Here is a 23166-nt window from a genome sequence, read left to right as displayed (position 1 = left end):
TGTTTGGTGACTCTGTTTATTTACCCATGAATTTGACTCATTGTGTACAAAACTGTTTGTGGTTGATTTACTGAATTATTCAATAGCAGTGCATTTGCTTCAGCCTCACGACAACCACAATGTTACTGACATATGCAAACCGAAGTATTCTTCTGAGGGTGACCTAGGGCGACACACGCTCGCATAAGTAGGCACAAAGCACTTCACGTCGTGACTGTAGAGGTGGACGATTAACTTGAACACACGGTTAATGGTTCTGGGATTCACTCTACCATCACTCTCCTGCTTAACATATCGGCTCTGTTTACAAGTCAGAAGTGTCTTCCATTCATTACTCCTTGCAGGCGTTCTCATTAGACCAGCTGATGGGATATTATTACCTGTGACTGATGAGCTCACAAGCAAATGCTAATGCTGGATTATCTGATGCGAGTTCCTTACAAACAGATGGGCAAACCATCCAGATGCTCCATTAGTTAGCCATCGACACAACCGTTTCAAATGTATAAATACCTCCATCCATTCATCTTCATCCATATTCCTGTCATTCAGCAACATCACAGCCACGACAGCAAGTGTCTTTGTGGCAGATTCTCATCTGTGACTGGGGGACGTGAAAACCTTCAAACTTGCGAATATGATGAATGAATACGTGTTTCATCTACCGTTTGCATTCTGCCTCTAATCCCTCGGAGTGCTAGGTTATTACCCAGCTTGCCAGTCAAACGCGAGAGAAAAGCCACACCAGAATGGACATGTATTTATAGACATGAGAGGAGAAAACCTTGCCTCGGGAGAAGATCTAGAGCTGCATACGTGTCCACATATGTCTGACACATGTTAGAACTCACTCCAAAATACACACATGGTGAAAAAGATGACAATGGATTGAAAAAAAGAAAGCGAAAAGTCTTTCTGTACAACTCCCACTCACAGTTTGTAGACTGCAAATCTTCACTGCCGCTGCCGATTTGAGGCCCCTTTTACCTAAATTATCCAACTAATGCAGGAGAAACAGAGTCAGCCTGGCTGTTTTGATGCAGGTTTTTCTGTGCAGATGCTCCATCTAGCAGGGCTGACTCAAACGCAAATTGGATTGGCCCATTTTGATGCAATACATGTGCACCCAGCAGGCTGAAATCTGATTTAAGCTGCCAAAGTTGAGTGGGGCTTTTTAGATTAAAGTTTAATATTTAATGAATGCATAATTCTTATTTTAGAGAGCGTGTTGTTGTTATTAGGCGATAAGAGCATTAAATGTGCCAAAATGAGCCGTGAATTACTCAGTGGATACAGAATGTATTTACTAACATGCAGGCTGCCGCGAACACAGAAATGGATGAGGTGTTGGTGGAAAAATGGCCATATATTTTATACTGAGTGATAATGTGGTTGCAATCTTTAGAACAGGACACACGTTCTTCACAGTTGCCACTTTCACGCCAGCTTAAACCCTACCATAAATGCTTTACAGCTACTGTCATAGGATTTTTTTTTTTCATTTTTATTTTCTTACAATTGTTGCTTACAATTGTTTTTGTCATCAAAATAGAGGTTACAGGGAGGTCTGGAGTATATTTTTAATTTATTACTCGCAGGTGTCCAAAATAATAAGAAGAAAAATAGCAAAAAGAAGAGGAAAATTATTTATTTTGGTCTTGTATTAGAGCTTCCCATTATCCGGGAATCAACGGGCTTCAAAATGTCCATTTAAAAAAAACAACTTTGAAATTGGCGAGCATTCACACATTAAATCATTTCCTGAATTTCTACTCTTTAATTTTTCAAAATTAACATTGGACTTGTTTTTCTAATCTGACTGGGGCATGTCCAAATATTGGTCAAATTAGTGACGTTGATGCATTTTTAGTTTTAGTTCATATTTAACATCTTGTGAGCACTAGCACAGTTATTGCCATTTCCTTTTCTTCATTCATCTTTAATCTAATGCCATGTTTACATTGTGTATCGTTCATTAGTGATCACAGCCATGTTATTCACATTCATACACAGTACCACACACACTTGTATTTCTATTAACCACCCCCTCCTCCACCATCCCACACACACACGCACATAAACGTATTGTGAGTTGTATATTTCTAAAATGTTGCTGTACTTTCCTATGCTCATCATTTAAAGCAGCTTAAATAAACCTAAACTTAATTTACTGATCCTCCGAAAAAACTATACCTTCACTTTCAACAGAAGCATTAATAAAATAGTGTAGATGTTTTTCCATCAACTCAGTCAGCACATAGGTGGAGTTGTTTATCTGGGGTAAAACATGAGCCAATCATGGGCACTGTGTTGAGATAAGTAACCTGGCGTCCTGGAAACAGAAAAGATGCCCTCATTGTCGCGCTGGGTGATTAATAAACGTGGAAACTTTCTTCCTCCCATTGGAGATACTGCACAAAAATCCCTTTCGAACAGCGCGCACAACATAGTTGGAGTCCCCACCCACCACCACCATGGACTAGTCCAACACCTGCCCCGTGGTATGAGGTACCACAGCCTCCAGACCGGACCAACCAGATCTAGTAAAATCTTTTTTTGATTGTTCAGCACTGGAAACACATTACACGTAGTTGACACGACCACTACTGACATATACCAATGGTCTGTGTAATGTATCCAACCCACTTGATAAATATAACCATTTATTTATTTTTTCATTTGTTTATAATTCACGACAGGTGAGGCACAAACATGCCTTCCTTGACTGTCACACTAGAAAACGCGAGAGAAAAGCCACACCAGAATGGACATGTATTTATAGACATGAGAGGAGAAAACCTTGCCTCAGGAGAAGATCTAGAGCTGCAAACGTGTCCACATATGTCTGACACATGTTAGAACTCACTCCAAAATACACACACCGTGTAACGTATGATGATTCTGAATAACCTCATTTCATTATTATTATTTATTTTTTCATTTGTTTATAATTCAGGACAGGTGAGGCACAAACATGCCTTCCTTGACTGTCACACTTAGGTATATGTTAGACTGAAGGTTCATCTTGCTAACACAGTAAATAACACTTAAAACATGGCAGAAAAAAAGTAATAGTTGCCACACTGACTTCAACACTGAATAATAATAGTATTATTATTAAAATCACAATGTTTTTCCGTGTCAATTGAGGCATGTACGCACGCACAGACATCTGTCTCCCCTGGTTACGACACTGAGCGCATCATTTCAAAACACATGAACCAGATATGAAACTCAGCAGAAATCCCTAAGTGACAAATCTCATCAGATGAGCGTTCAGACAGGTGGCTGCACCAAGGCAAAACTGCTTCATCCAGAAGGCAGCGAGCGCCAGAGATAACCACTGATAAAGTCCCTGGGGTGGAAATGAAATGACTCGACTCATCAAATGATGCACAAGTGTGTCCATGTGAGATGTGTATTTGTGCGTTTTTGAGCTCACATCCCGTCTCCATCAGTGTCTCGAGTGTTCATGCATTATACCTGAAAAAGCAGCCAGCTGCAGCCAGGAGCATGTGTAGCTGACGCGACATGATCCATGTTCTTAACAGCTTTTTATGCTGACGCTACGCATGTTCTGTGATTGCCGGAGGATGTCATTAAATCCACTCTGTGGCGGGGGCAGTAATCATTTCTTGCAGTAAAGCTCAAGATTGTCCTCAGACAGATGTCAGCTCTTAAGCTAGTGAAAGGAAACAACAGAAAGAAAAAAGAAATGAAAGGCCAACATAAGAAATCCCAGCCACACAGGGCAAGAGGCGGAGAGCAGATCACAAGTCCATCACAAGGAACTTACTGACAACCACTCACACTGACACCCAACAACCTCTATGGACTGAAGAGGAGAGTTGGAAGGACCAGAGGAAGTTCATGCAAATAAATTCAGAACCCAAGCTCATTCCTAACCTTAAGACAGCACAGCTTCCATGTTGTAAGAAGCAAACCAATCCATTCAAATTAATGTCTGCTTCCGTGCAAACTGCACTCACAAACAAAATGATTTCCAGCAGTGTGTACTACTTACAAATGCTCTGTTTGGGAACCACGGATCTGCAGTTGAGGCTTGAGCAGCTGCAAGTTTAGCGTAATCAATGATGTTAAATAAGCACTAAACTCAAGACACTACCAAAATTATTAATATATTCAGACCCACCGTGCATTTCTGTATTAAAAAAATTACATCCGAAAGTCAAGCACAGTAAATGTCAGGTACTATTAGCCTTTCACCAAGGTGATACGCTCAAAGATTACTTTCACAAGTAATTTTCTTTCAAGTACAAGAGAGGTGATGAGAGACTCTGAGGTTCAACATCATATTTTCAAACTCCCAGACTCTGATTCTGCCTGTGTTTTTATTGGATCAAGGCGCATATTGCTCCCAAACCTTCCGTGAACTTAGCACTATATTGACAGAATTCAACTTTGCACATTAATAACTGTAACTTCAAAACTAAACCCTCACTGGATCTGTCACCGACGCTATGAGCACTGTCATTTCTGAAGATCAATGAAATCCATACGTTCATACACTTTCCCGTTCTGCATGGACTTCCTTTCTATCTGGATCTGCATTTTTCAAAGTCTCCAGATTAATTGTGGACATATAAAGCCTGCATTAGAAACCAGCTACTGGGGCTGGATTTGACACCAATGCCTTGACATACGTAACGTGCGATTCATGTGATGAAGATGAAAGATTCAGTCGGTGGTCCCACACTTCAGCTATAAATGCAAATTCAGATTATACCTACCTTTTGTGGCCGAGAGATGCAATTTAAAACATCCTGATGTGTATTTTAACGCTGTCAAGGGAGGAGAGGAGATAAAGTAAATCAGATCAGAATTCATATCATATATATCTGTTACAGACGCAACGCCTTTCATCCGCCAGACTCTCCTCACCAGTCTGCTTATTCAGTATCAATACCGCCACACTAAGATTCTAGCTCGTAGATCTCACCTCTTTCAGGTAGAGAGAAGGTTGTGTTTCAGCGAGGATAGGAGGCTCGAGGCAGATGGATGTCAGCCTTGATATCCTCATGGCAAGTTAGTGCTAAATGTTTTGTTTTCTCTCTTTTGGGAAACACTCCTGAGGCAGGTCGTCTTGGAACCTAATGCACACTGCATACCTCCAGAAGACATGAACATGATTGAGCATTGTTGAAGATTTGTTTTTTTGTGCAGTATTTGATTGTTAAAGAGGCCAACATGGCGGTGTAATGGTTAGTGCTGCAGCATTCCTGCAGAACAGTCTTTCCAGAGGCACTTGGGTTTCCTGGCTATTTAAAAAAAAAAATCTCCAAATGTAGTGATGATTTTAATTTGAATGCATGCGTGTTCAACCTGACCAGCAATTCTCCCCCCTTTTACCTGCTGTCGCAAGGATAGATTCAAATTACCCTACAACTCCAGAATAAACGTTGGGAAATGGATGAATATCTAATTTGCTGTTCTTGAAGCCTCCAGTGAATGCAATCGTGTTGTTATCATTGCGTAAGACTTGCTGCTATTTTCAAGAATGAAGGTGAAGAAGTCAGTTTCCGCTTATGAAACACACTAGTCTATTGACAAACAAACGCACACACACATAGTCTACGTTTTCTTTGTGAGCTTTAAACTTGGGGGGACCGGCAATAGGTCCCCACCAATGCATCAGGTCCCACGGGTAGATGTGATATCCAAGAATTGCCCCCCCCCACAAGTATAGCTACACAATGACTACACGCACACACGTTTGTATCTCCATCCTTTTAGCGACTTAACATTGCCATAATACTTTCCCAGCCTCTCAGAATCAGAATTAGAATGAACTTTATTGCCATGGTCAGTGGGGAACCCAATAAAATAAAATAAATTAAAATAAAATGAGTGAGTGAGGGTGGACTGAATGATAGCCCAGCCTCAACCTAACTATCTCCACCTAACCAAGACCAACAAGCGTATTTTGCTCTTGGTGTGGTTTTATTCTGACCTTTTGGCCAACTATCAGACACGACAGACAACACGTCCGGGCACATCTGCTCCACGACAGAGCTTGTCTCGCATGTATGCTCAAGCTGACGACAAGGTTTTAATAGAGTCGGCTAATTGTGATGTCGCATGTTAAAAACCAACAGTATTCCCTGAAGTGAGTGTTAGGAGCAGCTGTTTCAGCCCTGATCTCAACAGACAGGCACTTAAGTGTATTTGCTGGGAGAAAAAAAGACAGTCCCTCAAGAATAAAAGCAAGACTCCACGTCTTGTTTTTTTTGCAGTTGTTGATGTAGTAAATATATCCAGCAGTGTAGAGTGAAAAGTAAATTGGATTGGCCCATTTTGATGTGGTGCACGCGCTCGCTCCCATGACAGTCTGAAACCTGATTTACCCAGCCAAAGTGAAACACAACTCTCAAGATTTAAGACAAATGTCAAATGAACAGCAAAATCTTATTTGGGAAATTGTGTTTCGGTGTCTCCGCTTTATGGCCCAGAAAGCACAACTTTCTAAGTCCTCATTCAATACTAAACTAATAGTTGCTCTGTAAACTCATTATCAACGAGTCATTATGCTTCTTGCACAGATTCTCCAGTTTCACAACAGGTAGACGTGACACACACATTACTCACAAGTACAGTTAAGTAGATAAAAGCGTAAACAATCCATGTCAATGTGCTACTCACTCGCAGGAAAAACCAACATTTACTACGAGGATTTGCTCAGCTGCAGTTTACGGTTGGAAGTTGCAGGTTCACCAACTGAAACATTAGAGTGTCACTCTTCCTTCACAGTTAGTACCAGCATTGCAACTTTGTGTCTGTGCTTCTTGTCTTGCTTGCCTCTGACTCCCCCCCACACACACTTCTCCCGGAATTTCTGTCACCTGGGCCCAAATTGCATTGTTGTTGATAAATCAATCCAGTTTTTTGCTGCAATAAGTCTCCTTCATTTTCCATGATTAACACTGAGGGCAGATTTCATGGTTCATTTCATGGTTTCTCGCAGAGACACTTTGGGGAGCCACAAACCTGAAATGAAATAAACCTGTTGGAATTAAAGGTGTCGGAAAATGAAGCCAGCTTCAACCTTCCCTCACAACATAGTATTAGAACCCCAAAGCGCACTACTGAAAAAAACAGATTTTATTTCATTTCCTTTTTTAATTCTTTCTTTTTGTTTCTTTGTTTTTAATCATCTGTGAATGATAAATGACTGTGCTGGTGCAGCAAGCAATGACTCCATTGCTTCCATGAGGTCTGTTGAGTTTCATTTCTCAACTCTGAAACACTAGTCAATAATCCAGCTTTGGCGCTCTCCATGGTGCTTAACTGGGTGACAGCCGGGCGGATCGTTTTCATTAGGCTGGCGTCTTCCACTCGTGTTCCTCCGAACATGTCATGCTGCCAGCCAGGAAACACACAATCCCTGGTTTAAATATGCATGTCAGCAACAACTGTTTTCAATTGCTCACACTCTCTTGAAATAAGTGATTAAATGTGGAACAGTCCTCCACACAAACCTCAAAACAGTGCATGTGATTTAATGCATGACAATGTACAAAATCAATCATGCTGATGGTTAACCATTAAGCCATTGAATAATGGTGAAAAACACATTACTGTAGAACTTTCAGGGTTCCTATACATACCCGGCTGGTAACTGGAACTGTGGTCTACAGCGTTCCTGAATCACAAAGTATTCATTAAATATAAAGTTAATTTGATTTTAGCCAGATTTAAAAACATGACTTGACTTCAGCAACATCAGGAACCTCCTCTTTACGCAACCTCATGATATTTGCATTTTCACCTGCAACTGAACCAATGACTAGGCTCCAGCACCCCCGCAACCATGGCACTATGGTACAACTATGGTACAATTGTGAGCTGCTATTACAAATGAATGGTACCCTGGTGGTAAATTGTATAGCATAAAATAAATAAATGAAAAATACAAATAAAAAAATAGCAGTGAAAAGCAGTAAAAAAAAATAAGCAGTGAGATATGAAGGAAAAAAAAGGAATAAGATGAGTGAAATATTACAGATATGAGAAGTCTGTGCCCTGTGCTTTAAGTTGAACAGTTGGAGTTAAATACAAATCCAGGTTGGACAGAGTTGAGAAATGAACAGCTGGTTGGCAGTTTGAAGCTTCTGTTAAAGTAACAGGATAGTGAACATACTGGGGGGAAAACAATCCCTCTAGCATATCAGAGATTCCAGGGTGCAGGTGCCAAAAAGCATAAGAAGCAGCTGGTCAGTGCTGGAATTGATCTCACAATGACTATTAGGGCTGTGGTGATTTCAAGCCCCTAAGTGAAGTAGGAGGAGGGAGGGGGGTTGGGAAAAAGTCAAAATGATTGTGAATAATGTGTTTGGACTGAGGGAGGAAAGTGGAGTGCCAAATGGACATCCTTGCACTAGGAGAACATACAATCTCCTCAAACAGATAAGACCCAAGTTGACCAGACAGAAGTAAAGCTGTAGCTCAGCTGTCTGTAGGGCGAGACGGTGAACTGCCCTGGACACCACTTGGCCTTAGTCGCTGCGATGGGCAACAGTCCGCCCCAAGAACAAGGTGTGAAGTGCCAGAAAATGAATGTTTATATTTGTTTGAAACTCTTAATTCATGTTCCATTAGATATGTCATGCACACATGTATATTAAATAGTGGCTTTTCTTAGGGCTAAGCTGAATTACATATCACTTTGCATTTTAATGACGTCCATGGCGTTTGTGGCAACCTTCAGTCCTGTAGATGGCACCAGTTGTAGTGGGAAACTGGCTACAAAGTCAAACTAAATGAAGTCGTCCGGGGATCTATGATGAGAAGTGATTTCAGATGATGCCTGTCATAGGCTCGCACCTGTCTTACACCTCTCCCCTTATGTAGAGTAGCTGGGATTGGCTCCAGGAATCACAATAAGTGTCAGAAAATGAACAAATGCATAGCTAAGGTGATTCATCACAGGCCATCAATTATTGCAGAAAACATCCCTCGAAGGGCTTTTCCGATGGTCTGGACTCAAGTTTGTTTATTTGTGTGACCTTGTATTTGTTTTTTAAAACATGCTCATTATCCATGACACTAAATTGCGTCTCTAAATGAGTTTGCTTGGAACTTAAAAATGACTCGCCCTTTGCTGATTCCTCACATAAATCATTGAACTGATCACCTAAACATTTTCCCAAGGAAATAATTGAATGAACGGGCATTTCAAACAAACATGAAAGCAGTTTTTGCCCTGATGTACCTCAGACATTTCTATTTGGATAAGTAGAATCCTACTGCGTACTTGGGAGCTTTTTTCCCTCAGATGTCTATTGTGCCTGCAGTTGCAAAGCATCGTCTGAGAGTGAGTCATACAAGGAATATTCTCACATTAGTTCATATTTTTCAGCAAGCCGTTGCCACATTTTCAAATCTATTTCATATCCTTTGAGCCACGGCCACTGCGGGCCTGGGAAACCACTTGATCTGCGCCGACTTCACATGGGTCAGCTGGATAACAGAAGTCAGTGTTGCAAAGTCATTTTTGAGCCGGTAAAAAAGGATTGAAATATGTGCAAACATTTACCAAATGCAATTACATGTTTCACTGAACAGAATCATTTTGCAGTCAGTTTTTAGCCAGCACTGGGCAGTCTGTCGAACCCCGCGTGGGTCCCTGTTCAGCCACAAAATATGATATCCCGTGAGGAAGAGATCAAACAGTCCTCACTGACAGTTTGTCTATTAACACAGTCCAACATTTAATTGGATTTTTATCAAACACAGATGAACGTATGCCACAATCTTCTACTTTAGCATATTCACCATCATTAGAAAACAGCTTATCAGTTGTGAAGCTGTCGAGATTGTCATCAACAGATGACAGACTTGCCTTTGCTTGAGAGCTTCTGCTAATTCTTACGAAGGAATTACAAGACACTCCTAAGCTTCACAGAGATGCTATCACTCCATGTGTTGCCAGTACTGATAAGTGATCGCCTATCCGTCGGATTTCTTCGAAAAACCTTCAAAGGGAGACAACAACGGGGCCTTCCTGAAGAGACACACAAACCACCTCAACTGCGCACTAATTCTCAAGTGAATAATTCCCAGGGCACTAGCCATCAACTTCAGGACTCAGCTCTGACATTGAGTTTGACTTTTTCGAAAATTGGTTATTTCTAAGATCTGCATGAGTAAGGATCCCCAGCATTGGACGAGATCCATTAATATTAAAGGCTGACTGACAGCTATGTGGTTTCAGAAGTAGAAGAGCACATCACCAGCTCTGCCACTCAAAAACGCAAAGCCAAAAATTAGGACTCCATTCAAAGAAACCAAATTCCCAACAAGTGTTTTATTCAATTTAAACTAAAGCTACACAGCTTGTATACTGATATCGAAATATTATAATTATCGAATAAATGAATACGAGTCCATCTTCCAAATTCCAACAACATCACGATGCTCCTGAGGGTGGCAGGAGAGAGCTCCACAACACAACAAAAGTTTACTTTTTTACTTTTTACTACTTAACAACAATGGCATTTTACTATGCTTCTATCTTCTGTGGCATGGATGATAAAATTATCTAATTATGTTATTCTATTTTTTACGGGCCGCTGCATCATTGCAGTCTTAATCTCAATACAATATTGACAAGTTATGCTTGAACATTTCAAGAGAAAAAATGGTGAAGAGAGAAAAGATGAAGCTAATTATGTCATTGTTTTGTGATCTGACAATTCCAGGTTTGTCCTGTGATGCTGAATGGATGAATGTTTATTTCCGTCTCACATTGTAAAGGCCTTACATGACAAATTATTGGACATTTTTATAGCTATTACATTGCTAAATATTATCTGGCCACATTTTTTTATTTCGGTGTATCTTTAGTTGAAAATAAGGCAGAACAAATTGAACTAGGAGATAAGCCTTGATCACCACTAGCACGGCAGCTTTGAGGTGCTCAAGAAAGCCGAGCCACAAAATCTAATTTTCCTCAGGAACCTTGATCTGATTAATGAATCCTTGAAAAGTTACTATGCTCAGTTATATTCCTCACAAAATAATGAAAGAGACCTGGACATTCTTGAGTTCATACACTCTCTATGTCTTCCTAAATTGGACGTACACAGAAAGAGTCAACAAAATGCTGAAATAACACTAAACAAGGTTCTTGCTGCAATAAAGCAAATCCCAGGTGGCAAAGCGGCAAGGCCAGATGGGTTCTGCATAAAATTCAATAAAGTCTACGCAGATGACATAGCACCCCTTCGTCTCAGGATGTATGAAGAGTCGATTAAGAACATAAAATTATCTGAATATTTCAGTGACACTGAAGCTGGACGAAGATAACAGAGCTGCATCACAGTCATGTATTTCCTTCTACACTCTCAGATGCAGTGTTTCTATAAAACTAAAGGACTTGTACGTTAATAATATACTCCCGCCCAACTCAGAGATAGATTCTTGCTTCCAGCATCACACTTTTTCAGATAGTAATAGAAGAGACTTAGATGAAGTATCTGGTGGTAAGACATATATTTTCAATAAATTATAGGCATCAGTTAATCTAATACAAGATCATTCATAGACTGGTTTACTTCCCAGTTAAAATGCATTCATTCAAATGGACATCAGGCCGATGGTATGTTGACGCCCTTTTTGGTCTTGTGCAAAACAAATTTTTGGACTTGTTTTTTCATATCAATTCTAACATTTTCTGATGCAACCAGATCCGGAAGCCGCAATCCTGGGCTGGACAAAGCAACTTGCAGATTTAGGTGGTCTTAAGATTAGAACATTTAGGTAGCAGCACTGTCTGCCACAAAAAGACTTGGAAAGCTGAGAAGATTCCAAAAGTATGGCAACCTTTTCGTGACTATAGAGCATCCCAATAGGATCATCTGTGCACCTCATCTGATATTCATCATTAATGATTAATGATGGGGAGAAAAGTGTGTCACCCAATCTAAAAAGTGCAGCTTTTTTTCTTCTTTCTTCAATTTTTCTCCCATTATTGTTGCCATTCATTTTGTAGCACATTATTATTATTATTATTATTGTTGTTGTTGTTGTTATTATTATTGTTGTTTTTAGTATTATTATTATTATTGTATTGTATTATATTGTCATTATTATTATGTCTTTGCTAAATTTGCTAAATATATATCTACAGCATCATGAATTTTACCGTCTACAGTGCATTGAGGGAAAAATGTGTGTTGTATAATGTTCCTGTATTTAATGCTTTTTTACTATGAACAACCTGATGTTTTATTTTGTTATTATTATAAAGCATATTGTTGAATATATGTATTAATCAGTGTTATTTTAATGTCCCTTAGTATTTTTAAAATCAACTTGTTTTTTTTGATTGATTTATAAAATCTGCATAAAATAAAAACTGGTGAGACCAATGATTGGCCTCGAGAACTACAAGTTTAGTAGTGTCAGACAATATGTAATAAACATTGTTCTGCTTCCTGACATGGTGCCTCATCAAACATATATTGAAGAATGTTTTGTAAGCAACAGTGGCCTGCCTACAGCTTGTTTGAGACAATGCCTGGACGTCCTAGACATGTCACTCACAATCCACTTCAATGAAAAGAGAGGCACAAATTATCTAGATGTATTTTGCAAAAAATAAAAAATCTGAGAAGAACGCATCAACTGTGCACTGAAGGACATCGTGTTTGTCTCAGTGGGATTTTGACCTTCGTACTTCTATGCCACACTACAATCCATTGTGCCTACATGTTGTTCTGTAGAATTTCTTTTTTTTTTTTTTTAATTTCTTAATTAATGACCTTCTTTGCCGTTATGCAATCCAAACTCAGTGCCAGGCTGGTGAGACAAATTATAAGCTGCTTTCAAACAAACAAAACAGAAAACTTGGAATGAATTGTGTTCTTTGTTGTTTTCATTGTGGCCTTCAGAAAAATGTGTGTTTTTTGGCTGAATTACAAACGTTCTCCAATGATGTGCAAAGGGAGTACTGTTGACAAGCTCACTTTCATATATACATCCAATTCTCTGTTTTTTGTTCATCTCAAGTGAAACACAACATTAAATCATTTCAATGGATTTGTAAAAAAAAAAAACCCAATTTAAGGTAATTTTTTAGTAGAGCCTAACTGGAATTCCACATAGATTTATTCTCAGTCGTTCCACAGAGAATTTTACTTCATAGTCCCATATTTATAGTCGTCTGAATGGATTGATGTATGCCCTATTATTTCATTTAACTACAATGGTTGTTGTTCAATTCAATTAAGCCATTGAGGACGGGGGAAAAAATGAAAGGAAAGATCACATAACCTAAGTTGGATTGTCTGAAAGTGTCAACTGATCACATCCCCGTGGTCGGTCAGATTGAAGCATAAAATAAGCTACTCCTGTCTTCTGGTTTAATGCTTCTCACAAAGGTCCTGTGTACAACCCCTGAGGGTTCCTTAAATTCCGCTGCTGCAGCCTTGTAATAGGTATAGATGGACGCCATCTGAAGGGTGCAAATATTCAGTAGGAATGCCTTGAGAGTTTTAATGAACTCTTAAGAGCGGGGAGTAAATACAAGGGTGGATGTAATGGTGGATCTGTAAGGAGGACATCCAAAACTTCCTGGAAGACTCTTGAGTTGCGAGGCATTAAAGTGGGCATTGAAGGATGTGGAGAATTACAGGACATGATGTTGATATCAGCACTGTATGACATGAGTGGTGAAAGGAGCACTTCTGGGATATCCCAAATCCAGGAAATTTAGCATCAGGATGGACTGTCAGAATGAGTTACCCCAGCAGAGGACATGCTAAAAGGGAGCCCTGTAAAGGCATGGAAAAAGCATGAGGTGCTGAAGAAGTGGCGGGGCTGATTTGTTTCTCAAACATAACATGCCTCCCAAACATGGCTGAAGCAAAGAAAGGTGTGAGGCTTTTTACAAGGTATCTACACCATAAATTATTGGCCTCTTCAACGTTCCAAACATTTTCATGGTCAGAAGTCAATAGAGATACAAACTCGATTACGATGATATATATTTAATTGTGTGAAAAATATCATTGAATTTCCATGAAAAACATGGAATGAAATTATGTCAGACAAACTCAAGAAGCTAAAATCGCACAGGCTTGTCATAGCCATATGTATTCATCAGTAGGCTGGTACTTTACCAACCTTTAATAAGTCCCAGTGTCAAAGCTGTAAGAGTGCAGAGAGAGAAGCCAAACTACATATATTATGGAATTTGCCGTTGAAAACCAAACATTTTCTGTTGGTTTTCTTGCTCATTTATTTTGCCCCTCCCCACGTCTGCACTGATCTTCTCCCATGAGTCATGCGTCTCACTTTGGAAAACACTAATGTACTTTGTCTCCCATTCAGAAGCAGAGTCCACATTGTAATTCATCTCTGGTTCAGTCGCAGTATTGCCGGGTGACTGGAAGCTCAGTGTGGCAGAATCAACACCCTAACTATAGGCCATATACTCAAGGCAGATACTTGTGTTTACTCTGAGCCATGTTACTGCATTGAATTTAGGTTCATCCTTGGTATCAAGACTTAACAGAAGCTGGCAGAACTCAATAAAAAACATAAAAAGGCCGCCTATTTTAAGACTGTCTGCTACACAAAGTCATAGATCGTCACAGGCGTCTAAGAAAACACCTACGTGCTCCTGTAGCATGAAAACAAAATCTGCGGCAGCACCTGTACCTGTACGATTGTTTGTTCTAAATTTACGTACATTAGATCCATGCTTGCGAGGGCTTCCCAGTTGTACTAATGTATACAACCTGGGGAGTACACGCATAATCTTGTTTTAGGCAGTGTTCTGACAGGAGTTCTGTGTTCATCAGATATTTATTGTACAGTATATCCAGGCTGGATAGCTCACACTTAAGCTGCTCTTGCTGAATAATTCATGGAGGGATTAAAAGTGCTTGTGAATGATGGCTGGGTTAATTGAGTACCTTCCATGTTTGGTACACAGATTAAAGGTATTCTCATGAATATGGTTATAATTGTCATTATATGGAATTGATTTTTTTTTGTTTGTATTTGATAGCTTTGGACAACTGCTTATCAAACTACCATATTTTACAGTGATTGAAAGCGTGTGTCAAGAAACACTTTTTTCCAACACCCAGTGTGGTAAGAGTTGGCAAAACAAACTGAGTCAAAAGAAGAAATTCCCCTTAATAGTTTTCCAGACAGTAAATTCAAATTCAAAAGGGAATTTTACTTCATACGTCACATCTTCTGTGAAAGAGGGGAAAAAGTTTGAACTCAGAACAATTAAGTGGAATGTCTTTTTATTGAGTGTAATGTGTCTGCAAGCCACCACAATCCTTCGTCAGACAAGTGACTCATCATGTAACAACAAAAACAGTGCAGCACAATAGATGTGGTGACATATGCTGTGTGTTTCTTGCCTGCAGAGTTGACTAATCTCATCGTGAAATAGTCGTGATCCAGCTTGGGAGCTTGTGGTGAATAGGGGTTCAAAAGGGCCTTTTTGTGACTCTAGTCTAGAGTTTTGTTTTTTGTTTTTCTAAAGCCAGTTGTTGGTATCACAGACCTATTCCCATCACACGATGAAGGGGTGAAGCAGGAACTCTGGCGCACTCACACCTCCACATAATTATGAATCAGTAAGCGGCCTCTGTTTTTGGACTGTGGGAGGACACTTCCCAGGGAAAATCCAACGAAATACCAAAAAAGAAATCAGTGGCACGGAGTTTGCAGAACACCTAGCTTTCGCAGCACTGTCTTTGGGAAGATCTTTAAACACCCCCCTCTGGTTCTTCCAAAATAAATCATACAATAAATTACAACTTCGCCATTACACCTGGCACAAATCATTCCAATCCTCAATTATAATATTTTCACTGTACTCTGAACACATGCCCTTATGAGACGTTTCAATATCTCATTGCCTGAAGATTGCTCTTTGATTTTTTTTGTTTGTTTGTTTTTTAATACCTACTCAATTTGGTGTCTGACTTGGAATATGTAAGTCCTCCAACTGAATTCATTTAGAGTTTCCAGTCTTTTCAGCCTCTTCATGTATAGACATTGTTTAAAGTGCAGTTGGCGGTTAATCTGGAAGAGGTTCTGTTTTCAGTAAAGCTGTGGGAGGTTGTGTGGTCATCACTCACTCTGAGGCCAATCCAGGTTTTAATGCAGTAGAACCTCCACCGTTGATTTTGGATTATCCTCCGCTGCCTCCTCTGCTGATCTCGATATTTTCTCTACAGGCGAGTCATTTCAGTGCTATTATATTTCCCTCAAGTTGGTATTGGAGTTTCAAAAACACTCAGTAATTTGACATCCGCATCTGTTACTTATAATAGACAAAGGTCTCACAAGCTTTGGTAACAATGCTGGGGTTAGAATGTTTAGCTAAAGTCAGCTACATTAATGGATGGTTGCATTTAAGGAGATAAGGCCATCGGCTTCCAGGTTGCGGAGACAAGAGGTCATCTGCAAGATGAACCACGCTAGTCTCAGTTACTCATAGACGACAACAAATGAGAGAAAAGTAATCTAATCTGTTTTTTTTTTCAGGTAGGAAAGGAAAGTCCATGCGGTTTTGTTTTTTTCTTGTTTTGTTTTTGTAATCTCCAACTTAATGAGCTGGCCCTTCCTAGTTATGGGGCCGAAACTGCAGTGTGTTGGCTGAGATTGACTCATCAAGTCGGCGAGTTGGCCGAGAGTTAAAGGTTAAGACTCCCTTATAATAGTATTCCAGCACAGAATCAACTCCTGACGACTAAGTGTGGCATAGAAAAGAGGAAAGGCAAAGAGAGATGAGCAGAGTGTGAAGAAAATAGGGAGGAGACAGACAAGAGAAAGGAACACCAAGAGGGGAAACAATGTTTGGAAATGAATAGAAATCCATGTTAGTTGGGCTAGGGGATTTGGTGTGCAAAGCTGGAGGTGGACGGACAGGGAGAGATGGATCACTATATATTGCATAAAATGTATACCGGGAATCCTGACTCATTCTGCTTCTATTTTGATGGGTGGTTTGCACAGCACACATATCATGCTATTTCTAAATAAATCAGTGTGGTCAGCGACTTTGGTGAGGTTGTCCAGGTATGTCTAACTGGCAGGAGACAGGTTGCTCAGGGCACACCTCAGTATTCCTTCAAAAGCGCTTAAGATGGCCGCCCACATGTCTTCAACTGAGTGGTGCACCATAGATCCCGACAACTAAATAAATAAGCTCATAATATAGACAATACAAAAATGAGCACAGAGGATGAAATCTTTTTTTAACACCATTCAAAATTGTGTGGCAGAGTCCCTGAGAGCTTTCTAGTGTCTGTCAACAAAAGTTCTCAAACTTTCCTGTATCGCGTCCTTCAGTAGAGGAGGCAAACACGTATCAGGCACCATATTCCTCCCAAGTTCCGACAGCTTTGTTTCCATGGTAACTAATCCACAGGCTGTGTCAGTAAAGAAGTACCTTATGAACTTCTCAATAAAAAGTCACTGTGGGAAACTATTGAGTGGCAAACGGAATGATAAGTTTTATCACAGCGCTAGACAGGGCTTGTGTGTGCGTGCTACTGTGTGTGATGTGCATTCGCATTTTCTTCACAGCCACAGGATGAAATTAATGATGCACAAATAGGGACTTGTGCATGAATTAATTGCGGTGCTGTCATAATTAAGGCCAATAGAAGACAGTGACAGCTGACACGGGCTGCAGGAAGTCGAATGGAAGTTGCACTGTGATGAGTGATCTAAAAACGGTGAGGCTGAAAAATACTGTCTTTTGAAATGAAAGTGTCCTCCACTGTGGTTGACAGCAGGCCATACAGGACAGATTCAAGAGTAGTACAAAACATGTTCATCATTGTCTTCAGCATGTTTTATTGAAATATATTTAATTTAGATATATATAATATACATAGAAAATATTGACTTCTTCGAGGCTCTTGGATATTTTTATTACTTTTCTTAAAATGCTAATATAGCTGTTTCCAAGCGCGGATCCCCTTATATGGATGCTCCGATCGATCTGCCTATTTCAGCGTGATCAGTAAATGTCGATCACGCTGAAATGATCACGTGTGACAGCCAGAGCACCGGCTGTCACACGTGATCACAACAACTGATCACGTGTGACAGCCGGTGCTCTGATGGAGCCCTGCTGGTTGTGATGTGTCCACTCCTCCCGACTCGCTGCTCACAAAGCAGTGGCATGTCTGCTGTGGAGCTTCTTTCAATCTGTCATGTGCAACACATGCAAATTAAACATTCTATTTCAAGCTCCAGCACTTGACGCAGCACAGAGAGTTTTCTGGGCTCATGAAAGTGAGACAGCTGGTTCCTCAGCAGCAGGCTCTTAGCTTAGCAACACCTGCGGGTCTGAGCGTGACATTTGGAATGATAAGAAATAATTATTAATTTCACCGAGCAAGATAACCAGCCTTTCTCAGGGGTCGTTTACGTGGAAACAGAAACAACCGGATCCGTCACCGTTTTGGAGTCAGGTTCAGCTTTCCTTAGCTCACTGAATGTGAAACTTTTGAAAACATCCGGAGTGGAAAGTTTCATAAATGCAGTGCTCTCTGTCTCTGAGTCCCTCTACAATATGTAAATATTTCACCGACATAGCGCAGTCGCTAGAGATTCACCTGCGACGTCGTTGTCCTTTTGACAGAATAATTGCTGCATCAGCAAGGCTTTTCTATTCTATTTTCCTTGAAGAGGTATATTAAAACATGTCTGAATTAAAATGATGTATGTATGTATATATATATATATATATATATATATATATATATATATATATATATATATATATATATATATATATATATATATATATATATATATATATATATATATATATATATATATATATATATATATTCTGTATTCAGCACCCTTTGATTTGATTACTACTTTGCTCACTCTTGGCATTGTCACAATGACCTCCATGATGTAGTCACCTGATAAGGTTATGCATTTGACAATAAAGCTACCTAACCTTTCCAAAAGGTGACTACATCATGAAGCATATCAAGAAGGCCAAGGGTTTGCAGTCCTGCTAACAAAGCACAAGGTGGCTACTTTAAAAAGCAGAAAGTCGTAAAAATAAAAAAGAAATAAAAAAAACACTGAATCAGAAGGCATGTCCAAACTTTTGGCCAGTACTGTATATATGAAAGCATTTTAAACCCATAAACACATTTGGCCATTTCTGAAATATATTTAATGGCATTTCCACATTTTCCTTACACACCTACAGCTAACTGAATGTGTACAGTCAGCATACACGTCACATGCAGCATGATACATGTTTTGGTTGTGCACCAAAACAATGGGTTTCTTCTGAGGCAATGTTTTTTATAATCCCTTAACATGAGCAGAAAACTGTGGGAAGGTCATAAAAAGTCCATGTAGGCAGCATACGCTGGAGGGGTAAAATTGTGAATATTCTGGGAGCATCCTGGCCCATTTAAAGCACTGCTTCAAGCAAAATATAACATTCTGATTTAAATTGGGGCTCGAGTGGTTGATGCCATATCAGCATAGTCACATTATGAAGAAGATTAGAAATGCATTTTTAACAGCACGGATCAAATGGAATGGAATCACAACGGTGCACACTAAAACACTTGCAGTATTGAGCACTGTACAACACCAACACAATAGTTTTGAAGTATTAATCAAGGCAGTAGTAAAACTATGAGTCAAATGCTGCCGTCAACAGACATCACTGTCACTCATAAGAGCCAAGACAGATTACCTCAAAGCTACACTGTTTTGAACAAACTGAATTAAAGAACAAAATTGCATTGAACTGACTTGAAACGATGAATTGAGTTCATAATGTTATATTATTCATAAATCTTCCTTTGAATATCATCTTCAACTTCACTTTCACCCAATGCATAACGGCACAGTATGACAGTATTTCATGGAACCATGAATAGCAGAACAAATTATATTTTGAAGCTGGTCAGAACTATTCTGTGGTCCAAGGAATAAGTCCTTGACAGTCCTAGTGACTTTTCAGCATATCTAAGTACAAATTATAAAAACACATATGTATTCAACATTGCTTTTCTTGTTTTCTGCATTCTTGCAGGATCTTTTCAGATATCAAAAGATATATCGTATTGGTTTAAATCAACTGGTATTATCACAAAAAATTAATTATATGCACAGCTGCAAAAGTATTTTACCAGTGGGACATACAGGATTGAAACAATACAGTTACATCATTTTAAGTAGCTTGTTCAAAGTGATTGGATGTTGACATGTCTCTTAAACACAATTGCAACTGGTCGGTCCAGCACTGAGGAAAAGTCAGCAAATCACACCGCTTCGGTGTGGCTTCAAAGTGAAGTGAGGCAGTAGACGGTGACCGCCTTAACCACCAAGAGCAGAACACAGTTTTGCTCAGGGACACAAACATGTCAGGGACTGGGATTGAACTAGCGTCGGCTCAGTCACTGGCCAACCACTCTACCATCTGAAATCTGTCGCTCCCTACCTGAATATGGGGGCAAAATCCCAGCGCAGGGCCCCCTATGCTGCTAAAGAGAATCCCGAGTTAATGCTCAATGCTGTGCTGTTCTAAAACACAAGTTAAATCTTTATTTAATTTTTAATCAAAGGAAACAGACTGTCAACAATCAGTTGTGATTTATCTCAAGACTCACTCTGACACATTGTGGGACGTCATGTGGCGGTAATCTTTGTGAAGAATCTGCACTTGGGAAAAAGCAGGCAGATGCTCTCCATTTGAAAGTCATAAAAATTGATTTCTACCCTCTAGACACGCCGTGATCCACGTCCTGGGAGACAGAGTCTGTAAAGTCAGGCTAAATCAATTAAACTCACTGGAGAGTTCAGTCTTCTTCAGATAAATGTAGACGGCAGTTTGTGAAATTGTGTAGCTTTTCTTCTGATGTATTATAATGCTTTGGTCTGGGATTCTTTTTTCTTTCTTTTCCCTTTTTTATACGTTTTATTTCCCCTAACTGTTAAACTGTTCTATATTATTGCTGTAATGAAATATGATTTTTTATTTATTTTGTGTGTGTCTTGTTTGTTTTTTTTTGTTACTTTTATCAAGTGCAGGTTTATGTCATGTCTGAAATACATCCCTCGCACAGATTGGTCTCAACAAAAGCATGACTGAAGCTCGAGTGTGAAAAGCCAGAATCCTTGAGGATTTGTCGTCTCATTGTGGGGGCGCCTGTATGTTTACGAATTCAAATTCAACGGCAAATGACATGTTATGTAAAGATTGCACCACCAAATGGAAGGCTTAAAAGAATACACCATATACACAGCACTATTTATAACGCTGAAAAGCAATGCGGCTTCTCAACAAAAGATTAAAGAGAAAACATGGCTGGATCTGTCATGAAGGGCTAAATTACGGGGGCCAACACTAGATAAAGTATGTCAGCAGGGTGGGAAGCGTCTCACTGAGACGCTTGTCTCCCTCTTTGGTTCGTGTGTTAAACTGGGTGTGAGAGCGAGTGTCAGCAGCAGTGAAAGACTGTGGTTATGGTTTGTGGTTTCCCTCTGCTCCAGCGTCTCAGCAGAACTCTCAACATGAGACATAATAGACCCTTCACATACAAGTGAAGTAAACTGCTGCTGAGCTGCAGGTGAAGAAATATATCAACAAGTAGCTGTCCGGTCCCCTACCACAACACAATTTCCTGATTCTATTTTAAAAATCATAGCAGATGAATTATTTCATTCAAAACAGAAATATGTGGTTCTTGAAACCCTTAGTACCAAATCTCTGAATGGCCACACTCAAATTGAATGGCTTTCATATGAAATATGAATTGGCTAATGTTGGATATTTAATCATATATGACTGTGTTCAAAGTGATATCCAGGCGCAGCAACTCTCTCTACAGAATGCATTTTCATTAAACCACCATCTTTCACATATAAATGCATCTGGAGAGTAAAAGTTTTGGTCAAATATTAACACTGCTGGATGATGTAGTGTGTTTTGTTCGCATTACCTGAGCAAGCTGTTTGAAACCTTTGTTTTCTACTGCCGTAGCAAGGATAAATCTTTGCAGTGGCTTCTGTTATCTTGGTGGCCTCCGGAGAAACTGCAGGAGAAGTCAGTGGTTCCCTTAGTTTCATTTGTTTTGCCCCAGACAGCTTCTAGTAAGAAGTTAACGCTAGCGTTACCAGCACAGAGTGACACACCTTGTCAAGTGGGTTCTGAGGTTCATAGTATTCCTGCAACAATTGAGCTCCACATGGCCAACTTTGATTTGTTTATTTTCGTGTTTTACCCATGTCGGCCATAGTGTGTTAATATGCAGACTTCTCAGCTTCAACTGTCCAGAAATGCAGCGCTGCATGATGATGGACCAACTGATCTCATGAATCGATATCCAAAAGAAAATTAAATCAATGTAAGATCTTCTTTTTACCCAGGCTTAATGATGATGATGATGAATTTTCAGAGACCAACATGAACAAGGTAGGACAATCGCACAATGAATGCACACTTGATAATCAGTCAATCGAGCATCATTTAGTGAACTTTTCTCCCTAACATGCACGATACAAACGTGCTGAACGGAATAAAAAGCGGCACACAGCAACACGCAACTTTAGAGAGGTACAGCAGTCAGGACAACAAAGACTATGAGTCTACAGTCTGACCACACCACCACACTGTAAGACGAGACCCAATAACATTTATCCGCAAACAGTACACATTAATAAACGGCCAAAAACACGCATGATAACATTCCTTATCCTTGAGTTTTCAGCAAACCAAAACAGAAAAACTGTAGGTATAAATAATGATGGAGCAGGAAAATGGATGGCTACTGTTAAAATCACATATTACAGCAGCAACGGACGCAGAGTGAAATGACAACAGTTTGGAAGTCGCTTCAGCTAAGTGGACAACAGGTGAGAAATCAAAGAAAACATCAGCAGAAGACTTCCAACCGTCGCCTGAGCGACTTACTGCAGAGGTTGAGTGTTTGGAAAAAAACAAACTTTCTATCAAACAGAAATTCTTGATGGATGCTTAAAAATGGGAAACAAGTTATCCTACAATTTGGTAATATTATCAATAGATAATAAATAGTTGCACTTTATTAAATCAGTCATCTGTCAGGAGTAGCACTTGTTGTTGCATTAGCAGTAGTAAAAGTTGTTGTTTTGGTGGGG

The 23166-nt window shown here is 39.7% G+C and overlaps 1 protein-coding gene across 2 annotated transcripts in view; it reads right to left on the bottom strand.

The window, feature by feature from the left end:
- tspan4a (tetraspanin 4a) overlaps positions 1–23166 on the bottom strand; it is a 168438-nt gene that overhangs the window by 142172 nt on the left and 3100 nt on the right. The window contains exon 2 of one of the 2 annotated variants that reach the window (XM_053865807.1): positions 21990–22082. The exons of the other annotated variant lie outside the window; for it this stretch is intronic. The gene's annotated coding sequence lies outside the window, so the exon portion shown is untranslated. The remainder of the gene's footprint in view (positions 1–21989; positions 22083–23166) is intronic. 2 annotated transcript variants of the gene reach the window in all.

The sequence above is a fragment of the Synchiropus splendidus genome, chromosome 5, assembly GCF_027744825.2.
Source record: "Synchiropus splendidus isolate RoL2022-P1 chromosome 5, RoL_Sspl_1.0, whole genome shotgun sequence".
Taxonomy (NCBI): Eukaryota; Metazoa; Chordata; class Actinopteri; order Syngnathiformes; family Callionymidae; genus Synchiropus; species Synchiropus splendidus.
This window is presented reverse-complemented; position numbering and strand designations above follow the sequence as displayed.